The following is a 14,882-nucleotide window of genomic DNA, read 5'->3' as shown; positions in this document are numbered from 1 at the left end:
CAATAAAGCTTGTTAAAATGTTTTTCCCTTCTGTCAGGTGCAAACTCCATGTTAGCAGGTTTGAAAACTTTCACATGTTCAGATAGCAATGGAGGTTTTAACTCGGCCAAAATCAACAAACAAACGAAGAGTCCCTCATGTGTGCAATGCTTGCATAGAATGAAATTGAGTATGAGCATGTTTGCCAACCCTACTACAAATGGTTTATTTAAAATAGTAGAATGTGAAAAATACAGATTTTTAATAGCTAGTACCATGATGATTATTGATTTTTTCCCTCCAGATTATTAAATACCAAAATTATGCTACATGTTTAAAAGACATCTGTATCCTGAAAGTACTTATTGTCTAAGCTAAAACCCAGTTTTATTTCTAAAAAGATAATTTGTGGGAGGTATCATTTTCATTCATATGCATGTATATTAATGTATTTTTTTGGTGATACACTATTGCATGAGGATAGCTGTAAGGTCAGGATGTTTAGGAAACCTCTGATCTGAACATCGAGCTTGTGGATCTAATATTTAAGTAATTGGTTTCTCTCTACGTACTCTTTTCTCTTCCATGGTAAGCCCTGCAGGCGAGCTCACTTCTCTGTGTTCTCAGTTGTAAATGAGGAAAGTAGGAGGAGGTATAGAGCTGGAGGGTAAATGGCAGAATAGAAGACAGAGTGTCATTCTGGGTAAGAGCACCACCTTTGGTGTTTGACAGGCTTGGTTTTAGTCCTGATTTTTCCAGGTCCAAGTATAATCTGGAGCACTTCTCAAATTCCCTAAACCTCAGTTTCACCTTCTGTAAAACGAAGCTATTTCATTGAGTTATTTTGGTTTACATATGTAAAATATACAGCCAAATAGTTAACACTCAAGTGTGTCAAGAAACAATTCCAAATATTTTATAATAAATATATAAAGAACTTTCACAACTCATGGAATTTACTTCTTGAAGAGTTGCCATGGTCTGTGGTTATAATGAAATGTGCTCTTGGCAGCCCTGGATGGAGAAGCTCTTGAACAACATCCACGTCCATTACCTTGGAGTTGTCTAAACTGCCCTTTCCCCCGAGACCATCGTTAGTGCTTTCCATGAACCTGGATGATAACCTCATGTTCACCTTTCAAAGCCAAGAATAACTAGAGAGTTGAATGTGATGATAATGTTTCTTCTTAAAATTATGCCAAATCCAACTCAGTTGATGTGAGTTTTGCTTGTTAAATTAAAAAATGGACAAAGTCTATTTTGTGGGTTGGCTAAAAAGGCACTGGTTAAAGAAAACAATGGTTATTTGTTTCTGATGTAGAAATGATCCCCGCAGACACATCTCTAGATGAAACCCCAAATTCTTTACTGGTTGGATTCTAGAAAGAGTGACAGTAGTAATTTGGTGAAGCGGTAGGGGGCGGGGGACTCTTGGTGGTAAGTTAACTTGATTTTACTTTGAAAACTCTGATTAATTGTGCATAGCTGTGCACATACACACACCACATAAACAAAATTCCTGGAATCTGACTGAACCTTATTAAAGATTCATGTCCCTGTAAGTGTCCCGGTAAATAAATCCTATTTAATGAAAAGAATCCTTGTGCCACTGGTAGTAATGTTGGCTAGCATTGAGAAGATAAAAAGAAGAGAAGTAAAAACAAATATAATGATCATCTTTTTTTGAGAAATTATAATCTATTAAATTCTAATAATAATAACTCATTATTTTTTCTTAATGAATGCATGCAGAGGAATTCTAAGTAAAGAGTTATAATTATATCAAACCAGCACAACGGTTTATTGAGTGTTTACTATGCGGCACAGACTCTGATAGGCACTTTAACCTATGCTGTTTAATTTAATCCTCACAACGACCCAGAACACAGTATTATTCTCCCTGTTTTCTAGATAGAAAAAAATGTAAAAGCCCCCAAATGCATAAGTAGCTCAAACAAGGTCATGTAAGAGGTAAAACAGAAAATCTGCATTTGAACCCAGGTCTCTTGATTCCAAGTTCCATATTCTACGTAAGAATTGTTAGGTATGATTTCACAATCATGTACAGGCTTTTTTTCATTTCTCCTTTAACAACACAATGGCTGTCAAAGAGCTCATAAGCCACTAGTCAGTGCAACTCTTAAGCTTCATTTGGTCCCTCTGTAAGAACTTTGTTCAGTAAATATTTGTCAAATACATATTAGGGCAGTAATCACTTGAATTATTTATTGAGCATTTATGAGTAATTGTCCAGTGCCATAATCTCCAAAACCTGGTTATCTATTAAACCTAGGTGGAGAATAAGAGCTTAAAATTAGCATCCAAGCAGAGTCTCACCACCCACAAGGTCCAAAATTTTCTACCAGTTGCCCATTAATTATAAGGACAGAACTGGTTACATAATTTTTAAGGCTTTGTGAATACAATGTGGAACCCCTTGTTTGAAAGTATCAAGAACTTTAAGACAGCAACAGCAGAGCCTTAAACCAAGCCTGGGGGTCTTTCTGAGCCAGGACCAGAAGCCACTTCCATGTAAAGAGATAGGTGTTTTACCTTAGTACACTCAAACTGCACCCCAAAGAAGTAGAGCCTGATGAAATTTTGTTGGTTCAGCAGTATCAGTGAAAAAACTAGAAGGGAGTGTACACAGTAGCTTAGGAGGAAATAGAAACTAGCCTGGAGTTTGGAAATCAGATTTATCTCTTCAGGATGAAAGAAGAAAGCAAGGACTCCGTCTTCTGTATACAGCCTTCGAGAGCCATACAGTAGTATGTCTACAAACCTTGCTAAACAGATTATTTTCTTTGGTTAATTTTCATCCCCTTACCTCTTCTTCTGTCCCTAGAGATGTGGCATCTTCCCTGCATTGATCCCTAATAATAGTGTCTACAATGTAATTTGAGGGATTTTATGGGAATAATCCTTGTGTCATATTTTTAATGGAATACCCTGTAGGTCTAGGAGGGCAAGCGCCATGCTTGTCTTATTCATTGTCCCATCCCATCCTCAGTACCAAGTAAATGCCTACCACGTAGTAGGTGCTCAGTGAATATTTGTTGAATAATTGAAACCTTAGATCATTGAAAGAAAGTTGAAGAGAAGTAAGAATGACCGACAAATTATGCCAGTGAATAAAATAGTAGAAAAATTGTTTCTATTTACAAAACTCTGTAAAAGACCAAGTCAACAATATCGGGTTTTTTAATTGTAAATCTAATGACAGCAATGTTATCTCTACACCCACATAGCCTACTTATTTGCTCGTTTTTGTTTTTATTTTACCACAAGGAACTGCTTCTGCAGTAAGTAAAGTCAATGAAGAAAGCAAGAGGACTGCAAAGGTTTCCCTGCTGATTCTGCCAACAGAAATGTGTTTATTGTGCTGCTTTGGGTGAGTAGGATGAGTTAGGCTCAAATCTAAAATCAGATGAATGAAAATTTGTGTGCATGAGTATGTATTCACACACACGCACATGCACACACACACAGTGGCCCTCATTAGTAAATTATTTGAAAAACAAATGAAACAGAGGTAAAATTTGGAACATGAAATAGATAATATGCCCTCTGTGCTACAGAACGTACCGTGGTATATCAGAAAAGCAAACAGGCAAGTCCAGAAAAACTTGGAGACCTCAGGAAGCCACCAACATACACAGAGGACTGAAGTTGCATTTTTACTTCTCTTCCCCAAACGTTCGGTCCAATAGCAACTAATCCTAGGGAACTAAAAATATACGAAGTGTACAGTAACTCCCTTCTTTGGCTCTTTCTATAATGTATACAAATCTGACTGATAAAAGGCCCAATTCACTCAGCAGAGAGCTGGCTTCTGTCTGATGGAATTTCACTGTGGAGTTTTCACAGTGAGAGCAGTTGGAGCCTTTGTATCTCCCATCCTTCTCTGTGGGAGACACAGCCTCATGGATCTGAGTGATAGCAATGAGCAGTCTGGGACAAGTCAGTCACTGTGTCTGCAGGCATCTGACAAGAGGAGAATATGATTGCAGCAACATGTTGGGGACGTCTGGCTTTCTCCCTCAAAGCCCTCTTTATTCTAAGGTTACCTGGCATTGCATAAGAGCCAAGCAGGCAAATTAAATTCCTTCTATTCAGCCTTGCAGAGAGGTGAAAAAACTCATCTCCTGGCTGGCAGTATTTGTTGTTGGCTCTGCCCTTTCCAGTGGCAGGCAGTTGGACATCCAATAGCCAGATCGGTCAAGAGTACTGTTTTTTATATTTATTTGTATCTGGACGTTATTTAATTCCTTCAAGATTTTCTAAATTAATTTTAGGCCCTGTGTTTGTGTATTCAGACTAATTTCCACAGCTGTGATTCCATTTATAACCTTTTATTTCTCCGTCTCCAAAAGAACTTGTGTCTAGAATGACCACAGCATCAAGTATTTCTTCAATTCTTGTACACTTCATTTTTTCACTTTCTGCATTTGGAATTATTCAAATAATTGTCTTGCTACTTTTGAAACCTTTGGCCTAGTAATCGCTTGGGGTCTGGGGTAGGTTGGGGAGTATATTATGTGCCAGTTATGGTGGTTGCCATCATTGTCTTGTGTTTTGATTTGTTCTTACAATGGCTAGGTTGAGATTAAAATATCTCAAAGTGAAATTATGTTCACAAAAGAAGGAAAGATTTTCAAAGTTAGTTCAAGTCATTGGTTGATCTGGCAAGCCTATGTTGAACCAGTTGTGCAAATTTGCAGATTCTGCTAATAGCTATAATTTCTTAGGTGAAAAAGCCACAAGTTGGCTAACATCCCTAAGTAAATTCAAATTTTTACCCAGAGAAATCAGAGGCTTGGGTTAAGAGAGGACTTCTAGGGCAAGTGCTATGATCTTTACGAAATCATGGAGCATGGGAGAATAGACTAGAATTAGGAAGTCAGGCAAATGTAACTCTTCTGAGAGATGGAAAAGAAAGAACGAAAAGGAGGGGAGTGGGAAGGATGGAAGGAAAGAAGGAAGAAAGGAAGAAGGGGGAGGGAAAGAAAGAAGGAAGGAAGGAAGGAAAGATAGAGAAAGGAAGAAAGAAAGAGGGAAGAGAAAGAAGAAAAGAGGAAGGAAGGAAGGAAAGAAGAGAGGGAGGGAGGGAAGGAAAGAGAGAGGGAGGAAGGAAGGAAAGAAGGAAGGAAGAGAAGAAGGGGAGGGAAGGAAGGAAGAAAAAGAGAGAGAAAAGGAGAGGAGGAGGGAAGAGAAAGAAGGAAAGAGAAGGAGAAGGAAGAAGGAAGGAAAGAAGGAAGAAAATAATACAAAGAACAAAAACTATTAATATGACATTAGCTCAAGAGAAAATTCTAGATTGGATTAATAAAATGATGTTTTGTAAGCATTTAAAACATTTAGATGGGAAGAGCGTATCTTGACTTTAGCAAGACATATGAGATTGCCTTATTTATATGCTTATTATCATACAGTTATGTACAGTAGTAGATAATGAAACAAAACAAACTCATTGAGTGCTGTGTATTCATGGTAGGATGCCACAGTCTCTTTCCTTGACTTTGTCCTGTTCCACATCTTAATGATCAATTAATTGAGCTGGGTGCGGTGGCTCATGCTTGTAATCCCAGCACTTTGGGAGGCCGAGGCGGGTGGGTCATCAGGCCAGGAGTTTAAGACCAGCCTGGCCAAGATGGTGAAACCCCATCTCTACTAGAAATACAAAAATTTGCCAGGTGTGCTGATGGGTGCCTGTAATCTCAACTCCTCAGGATGCTGAGGCAGGAGAATCACTTGAACCCAGGAGGCAGAGGTTGCAGTGAGCCGAGGTCACGCCGCTGCACTCCAGCCTAGGTGAAAGAACAAGACTCCATCTCAATAATAATAATAGTAACAATAATCAATTAATTGAATAGGAATAGCAAGGTCATTAAGAAGATGAATTCTGGAGCAAGAGTGTCTGTACTGAAACCTGACTCTGCTACTTATTATCTCTGTGACCTTAGGCAATCTACTTAACCTTGTTGTATCTCAGTTTCTTCATCCTCAAAATGAGAATAGTCATAATATTCATCTCATAATTTTATTCTGAATATTGAGTTTAAAATGCTTAGAATAAGGACTGGCATATAAGAAGCACTAAGGGTTAGCTAATATCAACATCAATAATAATAATACAGAGATGATATGCTTATTAAATTTAACAAATAGCAGAGGTTGGGAGAAACAATGACATTGTGAGATATAAACTCACACTAACAAGATGATATTTAAGACAGAGAGATGTGAAGTTCCATCCCCAAAAGTTAACTGGATTATAGTTGACTTCCATCTCAAAATGAGCCATTTATTCATTGGTCTTTAAACACCAACCAGGTACTAGCCACAGTGTAAAGTGCTGTTAAAGAGAAGAGTGACAGCAAGAGGGAGATTCAGTTTGAGGCTGCATCAGTGGGATTCATGGGAATATATGCTCCAAACCAAGTAATCTGCTGCCCTGGTCAACTACATCTTAAGCACTGGATTCAATTCTAGCTACCACATTGTAAGAGAGACACTGGAATATCAATCAGCGTGATGAGTGATTCCTAACCATGACTTGTAAGAAAAAATCAGGGATGTGTGAACTGGAAAGAGTAAGGGTAAGAAGACTAACAATAAGTTTACAGGACTGGTCTAAGTGTACGGCTGTTGTCCCAGCATAATTGCAATTTGCATTGTATTTCACTCTCAAAAGTGCCCTAGTTCGAGAATAAAAATATAATCTCTCTAATGATGGCTTCCAAACATTTGGAGAGGATGTATTACACTTCTTCCTCAGCCAAGTTTCATATTCGCATGTGATGACAATGTAACTGGAAGTATCATAAGCAAACAAGAGGGGCTTATTGGCTCACATAACCAAATGGTAGAAAAGTCAGAAAAAGGCTAGCTATAGTGAAAACTAAGACCAGGGTGTTTCTCTCTCTCTCTCTCTCTCTCTCTCTCTCTCTCTCTCTCTCTCTCTCTCCCCCCACCCCCCCCCCCCACCTTACTTTTGTAACAAACTTGATATTCTCTTACTGCTCTGTTTCCCTAGACTGTCATTCATCAAGCTTAGCAACCAGAGAGAAAAGAAGGCTCTTTACCGTCAGCTAAGCCTGAAAAATACTTGGAAAGGACTTTGCTTCCCTGGGCTTGGGTCATGGACAAGGTGAAGAGTAGGATGGGGACACACGCCAGGTGGACTAAAAGAACAACTACTATAAGCTGCTATCAGCCAAGGAAAGGCACAGAAATACAGAGTTCCACCCTCACGCAACCACAGGGGCAGCTCTATGAAGATGAGTTTCTGACAATTAAAGGCATTTAATTAGCCACTGGGTGACATGTATAAAAGGATTCATGCTTTGAATTGGAAGTTTTTTAATTTTTAGGCAATACCAAGATGTTTACTTCCACAAACTTCTCTTATTTTTTTGCATAATTAATTACAAAGAATTGGAGTTGCAAGCGTAAAAAAATGAAATAATCACCACTTTAAGAACTGTGCTACATCCCAAGGGACCTAAGGATTGCTACGAAAGTATTCAAATTGGCCCAATTAAGCTACATAATGAATTTAGACAGTGCTCTCGAAGGCTACTTTGTGTTCTGTTTTTCTGTGATTCCAGAAAACCAATCATGGCAAAGGTGGGGGCATTTGCTTCTGTGGTGCTGAGCAAAACTCGAACTATTTGAAAATCACACTGAGTCTCTGAACAAGAGACCAACAATGGTGGGAGCTGTCATCAAGGAATAAAAATGTTAATTGAAGATCTGATGAGATCTCCCCTCATAATTTGATTAGTCTGTTCTCAAGAATTGCAAAGCAGGGAGATGCTAAAAGAATCTTCAGTATTGTGGGCTCTAAGGCTATCCTAAAAAAAATACCACAGGCTGTGTAGCTTAAACATCAGTAATTGATTTCCTCACAGTTCCAGAGGCTGAAAATCTTAGCTCAAAGTGTCAGTCAGGCTGGTTTCTCCTGAGGCCTCTCCCTTTGGCATGTAGATGGCCGTCTTCTCTCTGTATCCTCACATGGTCTTCTCTCTGTGCTTGTTTTTGTCCTCCTCTTTTTTTTTTCTTTTTTGAGATGGAGTTTCACTCTCATTGCCCAGGCTGGAGTGCAATGGCATAATCTTGGCTCACTGCAACCTCCGCCTCCCAGGTTCAAGTGATTCTCCTGCCTCAGCCCCCCAAGTAGCTGTGATTACAGGCATGAGCCACCACATCTGGCTAATTTTGTATTTTTAGTAGAGACGGAGTTTCTCCATGTTGGTCAGGGTGGTCTCAGCCTCCCAAAGTGCTGGGATTACAGGTGTGAGTCACTGTGCCCAGCCTCATCTCCTCTTCTTAAAGGGACACCAGTCAGATTAAATTAGGGTGCACCCTCAAGACCTCATTTTAACATAATCACCCAATTAAAGACCCAGTCTCCAAATACAGTCACATTCTGAGGCACTGGGGGTTAGGACTTCAACATGTCAGCACTGGGGGGACATAATTCAACCCAGAGGATATGCTCACCCCTTTGTCAGAATTTCTTCCTCAGAAATCATTTCTATTTCTTCTACTTTGCTTTGAGTCCATTTTGTTTCTTCTCCCACCTTCAGTAGAGATGGAGAATTGATTACTATATAACAACAATAACCTTTCAGCAGTTTGTAGGTGATGATTCCCTTCCTTAGCAAACTCTTCTATTCTTTTTATTCCTTTTGCCTTTTTGTTTTTTGTTTTTTGTTTTTGTTTGTTTGTTTGTTTTTTGAGATGGAGTTTTGCTCTTGTTGCCCAGGCTGGAGTGGAGTGGCACCATCTCAACTTACTGAGATCACCTCCACCTCCCAGGTTCAAGCGATTCTCTTGCCTCAGTCTCCCAAGAAGCTGGGATTATGGGCGCCTGCCACCATGCCTGGCTAATTTTTGCATTTTTTAGTAGAGACAGGGTTTCACCATGTTGGCCAGGCTAGTTCTCAACTCCTGACCTCAGGTGATTCGCCCGCCTTGGCCTCCCAAATTGCTGGGATTACAGGTGTGAGCCACCACACCGAACTTCCTTTTGCCATTTTTTAAAAACATGTGTCTTACCTTCCAGTGCAAATCATTATTTTATGATTCTCAAGTGTTGCATTTCTGTTGCATGTGCACAAGATCAGACTTGTTTCTAAGCTACATTACAGCCTCCATGTTCATCTCATGGTTAAGTGTGACTCTTATGTCTATACCGTTGTTCTTTGTCTTATTGATTTTGAACTCTTCTGCCTTAAAGGACCTCACCACAGTTTGAACGATATGTTGTTCTTAAGCTTCTTCTGCAATCTGTCATGGTAATTTTGAATTTTATCTCAGTGGAATTAGGAGATATCCTTTTATCCATAAAACACGAACCACTCAGTGAGGTTCCTGCTATCACCCCAACTCAACACAAATGTACATTGAGAAGTAGGGAGGTTAAGTAAATTGTTAAGGTCTCACACATAGAAGATGACAAACCTTGGGTTTCTAACATAGTGTGTCTGAGCTTAAGTTGCAGACATCATAACCTTTCCATGCCATCTTTCGATATCATTACGTCCTCCGCACCATTTCATCTTTCAACCACTTCCTGAGGCTCTCAGAATTAATAACCTGAAGTCATCTTTCTTCTTTCTCGCTTGCCGTATCTGATCAGTCATCAAGTCCTATTGATTTTCTCTTAACACTTTTATTTTGCATCCTGATCCATTTACTGCCAACATCAAGTTCAGGTCCTTTCTGTTTCACCTGTTGCCTATTGTAATAGCCTTCTAATTTGTCTCTTAGTTTGCCCCTCTCTTCACTAATTCACTTAGGCTTCTAAAATAACTTCTCATCCTGAGGGACCCCTCTCCCATCAGTCCCTGCATGCCTGTTGCCTAATGAAGTATTAAAGACTGAATTGTGTCCTAACCCATATTCCTCTGTTGTAGCTTTAATCCCCAATGTGACTATATCTGGAGGTATGGCCTTTAATAAGGTAATTAACACTAAATGATGTCATTAGGATGAGGCCCTAATTTAATATGACTGGTGTCCCTATAAGGAGAAAGAGGAAGATTAGGAATATGCATGCATAGGGACGTACTGTGAGGATGCAGAGAGAAAGTGGCCATCTGCAAGCCCAGAAGAGAGGCCACAGGAGAAACCAAACCTGCTGACACCTTGACCTTGGATTTACAGCCTCCAGAACTGAGACATAAATTTCTATTGCTTCTACCACCAGCTATGGTCTTTTGCTATGGTAGTCAGGGCAGACTAATATAAGAAGGAAGTGCAAATTCCTCATCCAGAAAATCCAACCCCTCAACAATTCAACCCCATTCATAAAAGTACTTCCCATTCCCATGAAACCCCTCAACACTTAGTTCTCTTTCTTCTCCAGGCTTTTGTTTCTTTCTGGGAGGGCCTCCTCTCACCTTTTCACTTATGTAGGTTCTACTTTAAGAACGAGGTCCAGTCTCACTCCTTACTAGGCTGGAAACCTTTTGTGGGGACTATGCCTTCAAATTAGTATCCCTTGAGGGACCTAGTGCAATGTCTGGCCCTGATGCCCAACAAGTGTTTATTGATTGAGTCATTCATTCACCTGCATTGTTGTGATTCATCTCATACTTGCCCTTTCATTGAAATCTACTGGCTGTTTTGCAGCACTCAGAGCTCTAAAGTATTATGGCCTAAATGGTAACAATGGTGAGCATTGCCTTCTTAGAAAAAGTGTGGGCTGTCATCTAAAGAGAATTTATTTACCCCAATTCCTAATAGTCAGAAACTATGGAATAGTTGTGAATACATTTCTTCCCAATAACGAGCCTTTCTGCTATAATGTGTATACACAAGTGCCCACATGCACACACACACACACACACACACACACACACACATGCTGCCTCCTGCAACACAATGACAGGAGACAATCAGCCACAATTCCCTTAAATGACAATTCTGTGGTACCCTTGCCTCATTCTTTGCTCTGTTGGCACTTAAACATTAACTGTGTGGGAGAGAATTGTTTTGGGAAAGAGGAGAGAAATCCTTTTTTTTTTTTCCTTTTCAATTTCAGGGTTAAAGCTGGGCGTGATGGTTCATGCCTGTAATTCCTGCACTTTGGGAGGCTGAGGCGGGTGGATCACCTGGGGTCGGGAGTTTGAGACCAGCCTGGCCAACATGGTGAAACCTCGTTTGTACTGAAAATACAAAATTAGCCAGGCTTGGTGACACCTGTAATCCCAGCTACTCAGGAGGCTGAGGCAGGAGAATCACTTGAACCCGGGAGGCAGAGGTTGCGGTGAGCCGAGATTGCTGCACTCCAGCCTGGATAACAAGAGTGAAACTCCATCTCAAAAAAAAAAAAAAAAAAAAGGGTTAAATGGGTAGAACACTCCTGTCACTTTGTCCAGGTTCTTTGATGTTAAAGGTTGGGAATGAAGCCCCACTTCCTTCTTTCTTTTTCTAGCTAAAACCCTGAAGGCGCACTCATCAGTGGCTCTGAGGTATGTGTAGTTAAGGAAGTTGTTTAGAAGCCTGTTAAGTCTTTCCTCAAAGGCAGTGAATAAAATGCACTTTCCACTTCTCAGCTATAACAAAGAAACCCACCATTAACATAGGAAAGCCTCTTGTTTGCATTTTTTAACAGCTGACATTTGTACCTTTTGGAGAAAAGTGAAGGGCATCTCATTGCTTCCTTGTTTAAATCAGCCTGGAAATAATGGGGATGATAGGGAAGCAGGGCTAATTTCCTTTGTCTCCTATTCAACAGATAATGGTGGTCTGTGTGGGGTGTTAAAGGCCAGGCAACCGCGGTGACCCGGAGATGACTTCATTCTTCCAAGGTTTATCAAAGGCTCCTGTCAGTCAAACTCATGCTGGGAGACTGGGGAATGGCCATCTGGCTTGCTGTTCTTCAGGGAGGAGAGAGGAGAGCGAGGAGATGCAAAATCTCACTGTCAGCTCTGAGCCAGGTGGAAGGGTGATAGATTTGGGGTGGATTTAGCCCCTCCTGTGCACACACGCCTAAGACAAATAAACGTGAGGCTCTCTATGAGAGACAGAGACAGAGGTACTGGGAAGAGGAGGAGAAACGGGAAGGGTGAGATGGAGACTTCTGTTTAAGGCAGCGTGATCATCTTGAATCGGTTCTAAGTGGAAAGACTGAAGGTCACTCACGCTGCTAACCATGCAGAGAAACCTCTGAATTGTTTCCCTGGCTGTGGTGAAGAAGGGGAGTAAGTGGCTCCCAGCAGGGAGCTGATTTAATTTAAAGCACAATGTTTCTGTTCTGAAGCCAGAATTCTTTCATCCTAGCCATGTTGATTACAAGTACTAACAAGGTATTACAAGAGGCACTACCAGGAAATCTTCCCCTCTCCCTTCACTCCTAGTCAACTGCTGGTGAACCGGGGCCACACAGCAGGGTCTCCCCACAGGGCAGCTCAAAATGCCATCCCTTCTGGGATGCTGCCTCCTCAAGCCACCCTGGTGTGTGTTCCCTTTTAATAGGAGAGTTCCTACCAGTAGCTGCAATTTACACAGCCCTAGGAAACACTTTTTTGTTTTTTCTTAGATTTGCCTTTCCTTTTCATTTTAAAAATTGATACATAACATTTGTACATATTTATGGGGTGCATGTGATACTTTGTTACATGAATTCAGTGTGTAATGATCAAGTCAGAGTATTTGGGGTATCCATTACCTTGAGTATTTATCATTTCTATGTGGTGGGAACATTTCAAATCCTCTCTTCCAGCTACCTGAAAATATACAGTAAGTTGTCAGCTAGGGTCATCCTACTCTGATGTCAAACATTATACTTATTCCTTCTGTCTAACAGTACATTTATGCCCATTAACCAACCTCTCTTCATCCCACCCCCTACCCCCTCACACACACCCTTCCAGAGCTACCCCCATGAGACCAACAATTTTTTTTTTTTTTTTTTTTGAGACAGAGTCTCCCTTTGTCACACAGGCTGGAGTGCAGTGGTGCGATCTCGGCTCACTGCAAGCTCCGCCTCCTGGGTTCACGCCATTTTCCTGTCTCAGCCTCCCAAGTAGCTGGGACTTCAGGTGCCCACCACCACAACTGGCTAATTTTTTGTATTTTTAGTAGAGACAGGGTTTCACCGTGTTAGCCAGGATGGTCTCGATCTCCCGACCTCGTGATCCACCCGCCTCGGCCTCCCAAAGTGCTGGGATTACAGGTGTGAGCCATTGCGCCCGGCCAAGATCAACTTTTTAAGTTTCTACATATGAGTGAGAACAGGTGATCTTTGCCTTTCTGTGCCTGGTTTATTTCGCTTACCACAACACATTTTTGCCCTCCGGACATTGCAAGTATTGAACTCAAGGATGCTTTAACACTTCAAAGATATGTAAAGACAGAGCCTTTTTTTTTCCTTTCTTTCTTCCTTTTTATTTTGATAAAATATATATCACATAAAATGTGCCATGTTATCCATTTTTAGGTATACAGTTTAGACCCTACTAAGTACATTCACAATTTGGGTAGCCATCACCACCATCCATTTCCAGAATATTTTTCATCATCCTAAGCTGAAACTATTTCACCAAACAATGCCCACCCAGCCCCCAGCCCCCATCCTAGCCCCTGGCAACTACCCTTCTACTCTTTGCTTCTATGAATTGGACTCCTCTAGTACCTCATTTAGGAGATGTCATATAGTAATTATCTTTCTGTAACTGGTTGATTTTACTGTGCATAATGTCCTCAAGGTTCATCTACATTGTAGCATGGGGTGGAATTTCCTTCCATTTTAAGACTGGACAATATTCCATTATATGTATATACCACATGTTTTTGATCCATTCGTCCATCAATGGGCATCTTGGTTGCTTCCACAGAGGTTGTCTTTTCAATTGTGCTGTTCTATCTTTTTCTTCCAGGTCCTAACATCAAATGAGGCCAATGCATTGGAAATACTGGTTTCTCGTAGATATTAATGAAAGGAGAAAAAGGGAATCATTGGGCCAATAATTTAGTTGCCATTAACACAAGTTTCTGATCTCATTCCATAGTCCACTGTCCTCAGGAAAACAGGGCGATAATTGTGGTTGGTTTTTTGGCTATTTAAAGTGGAGAGAGGCTTTCATTCAAAAAGAGCATGGAAGAAAACTAAGAGATAGGGTGAAGGGGGATTCTTCTTATTCCATTAAAAAAAAGAAGAAAGGAAAACACTTCCTTTGTATTAGTCCATTCTCACACTGCTATAAAGAACTACCTGAGACAGGGCAATTTATAAAGAGAAGAGGTTTAATTGACTCACAGTTCTGCAGGCTGTACAGGAAGCATAGCTGGAAAGCCTTGGGAAACTTACAACCATGGTGGAAGGGCAAAGAGGAAGCAAGCATGTTTTCACATGGCGGCAGGAGAGAGAGAGAGTGAAAGGGGAAGTGCCACACACTTGTAAGCCATCTGATCTGGTGAGAACTCACTCACTAACATGAGAACAGCAAGGGGGAAATCTGCCCCCACGATCCAATCATCTCCCATCAGGTCCCTCCCCTGACTATGGGTATTACAACTGTAAATGAGATTTGGGTGGGGACTCAGAGTCAAACCATATCATCCTTATTGTAGAAACTTCTAAAATATGCAACAATAGAAAGACTAGTTTGATGAACATCCCATAAACCCCCAGCCAGCATAATCAGTCATCAACACATGATCAATATTTTGTCATTTGTACCTTGCATATACCTCTGTTCCCTGGGTTATTTTTAATTTCCTCTAGTTTTTTATTTTGAGCAGTTTAAATCTATGAAGAGATTGTCCCAAAAAAGTATGAAGAACAAATATATGTCATTCCCTCACCTAGAATCATCGTCTTAACATTTTGCCACTTTTGTTTTATGTCCATCACCTATGTGTCTATTATCTATTTATCATCTATTTTT

The 14,882-nt window shown here is 40.5% G+C and overlaps 1 long non-coding RNA gene across 1 annotated transcript in view; it reads left to right on the top strand.

Annotated features, from left to right (window-relative positions):
• LOC140708926 (uncharacterized) overlaps positions 1-14,882 on the top strand; it is a 36,113-nt gene that overhangs the window by 2,344 nt on the left and 18,887 nt on the right. Inside the window, exon 2 of the long non-coding RNA XR_012089239.1 lies at positions 3,268-3,370. This is a non-coding gene — a long non-coding RNA (uncharacterized lncRNA). The remainder of the gene's footprint in view (positions 1-3,267; positions 3,371-14,882) is intronic.

The sequence above is a fragment of the Chlorocebus sabaeus genome, chromosome 17 (assembly GCF_047675955.1).
Source record: "Chlorocebus sabaeus isolate Y175 chromosome 17, mChlSab1.0.hap1, whole genome shotgun sequence".
In the NCBI taxonomy this organism is placed as follows: Eukaryota; Metazoa; Chordata; class Mammalia; order Primates; family Cercopithecidae; genus Chlorocebus; species Chlorocebus sabaeus.
Note: the sequence above shows the minus strand (reverse complement) of the source record. Positions and strands in the feature narration are given on the sequence as shown.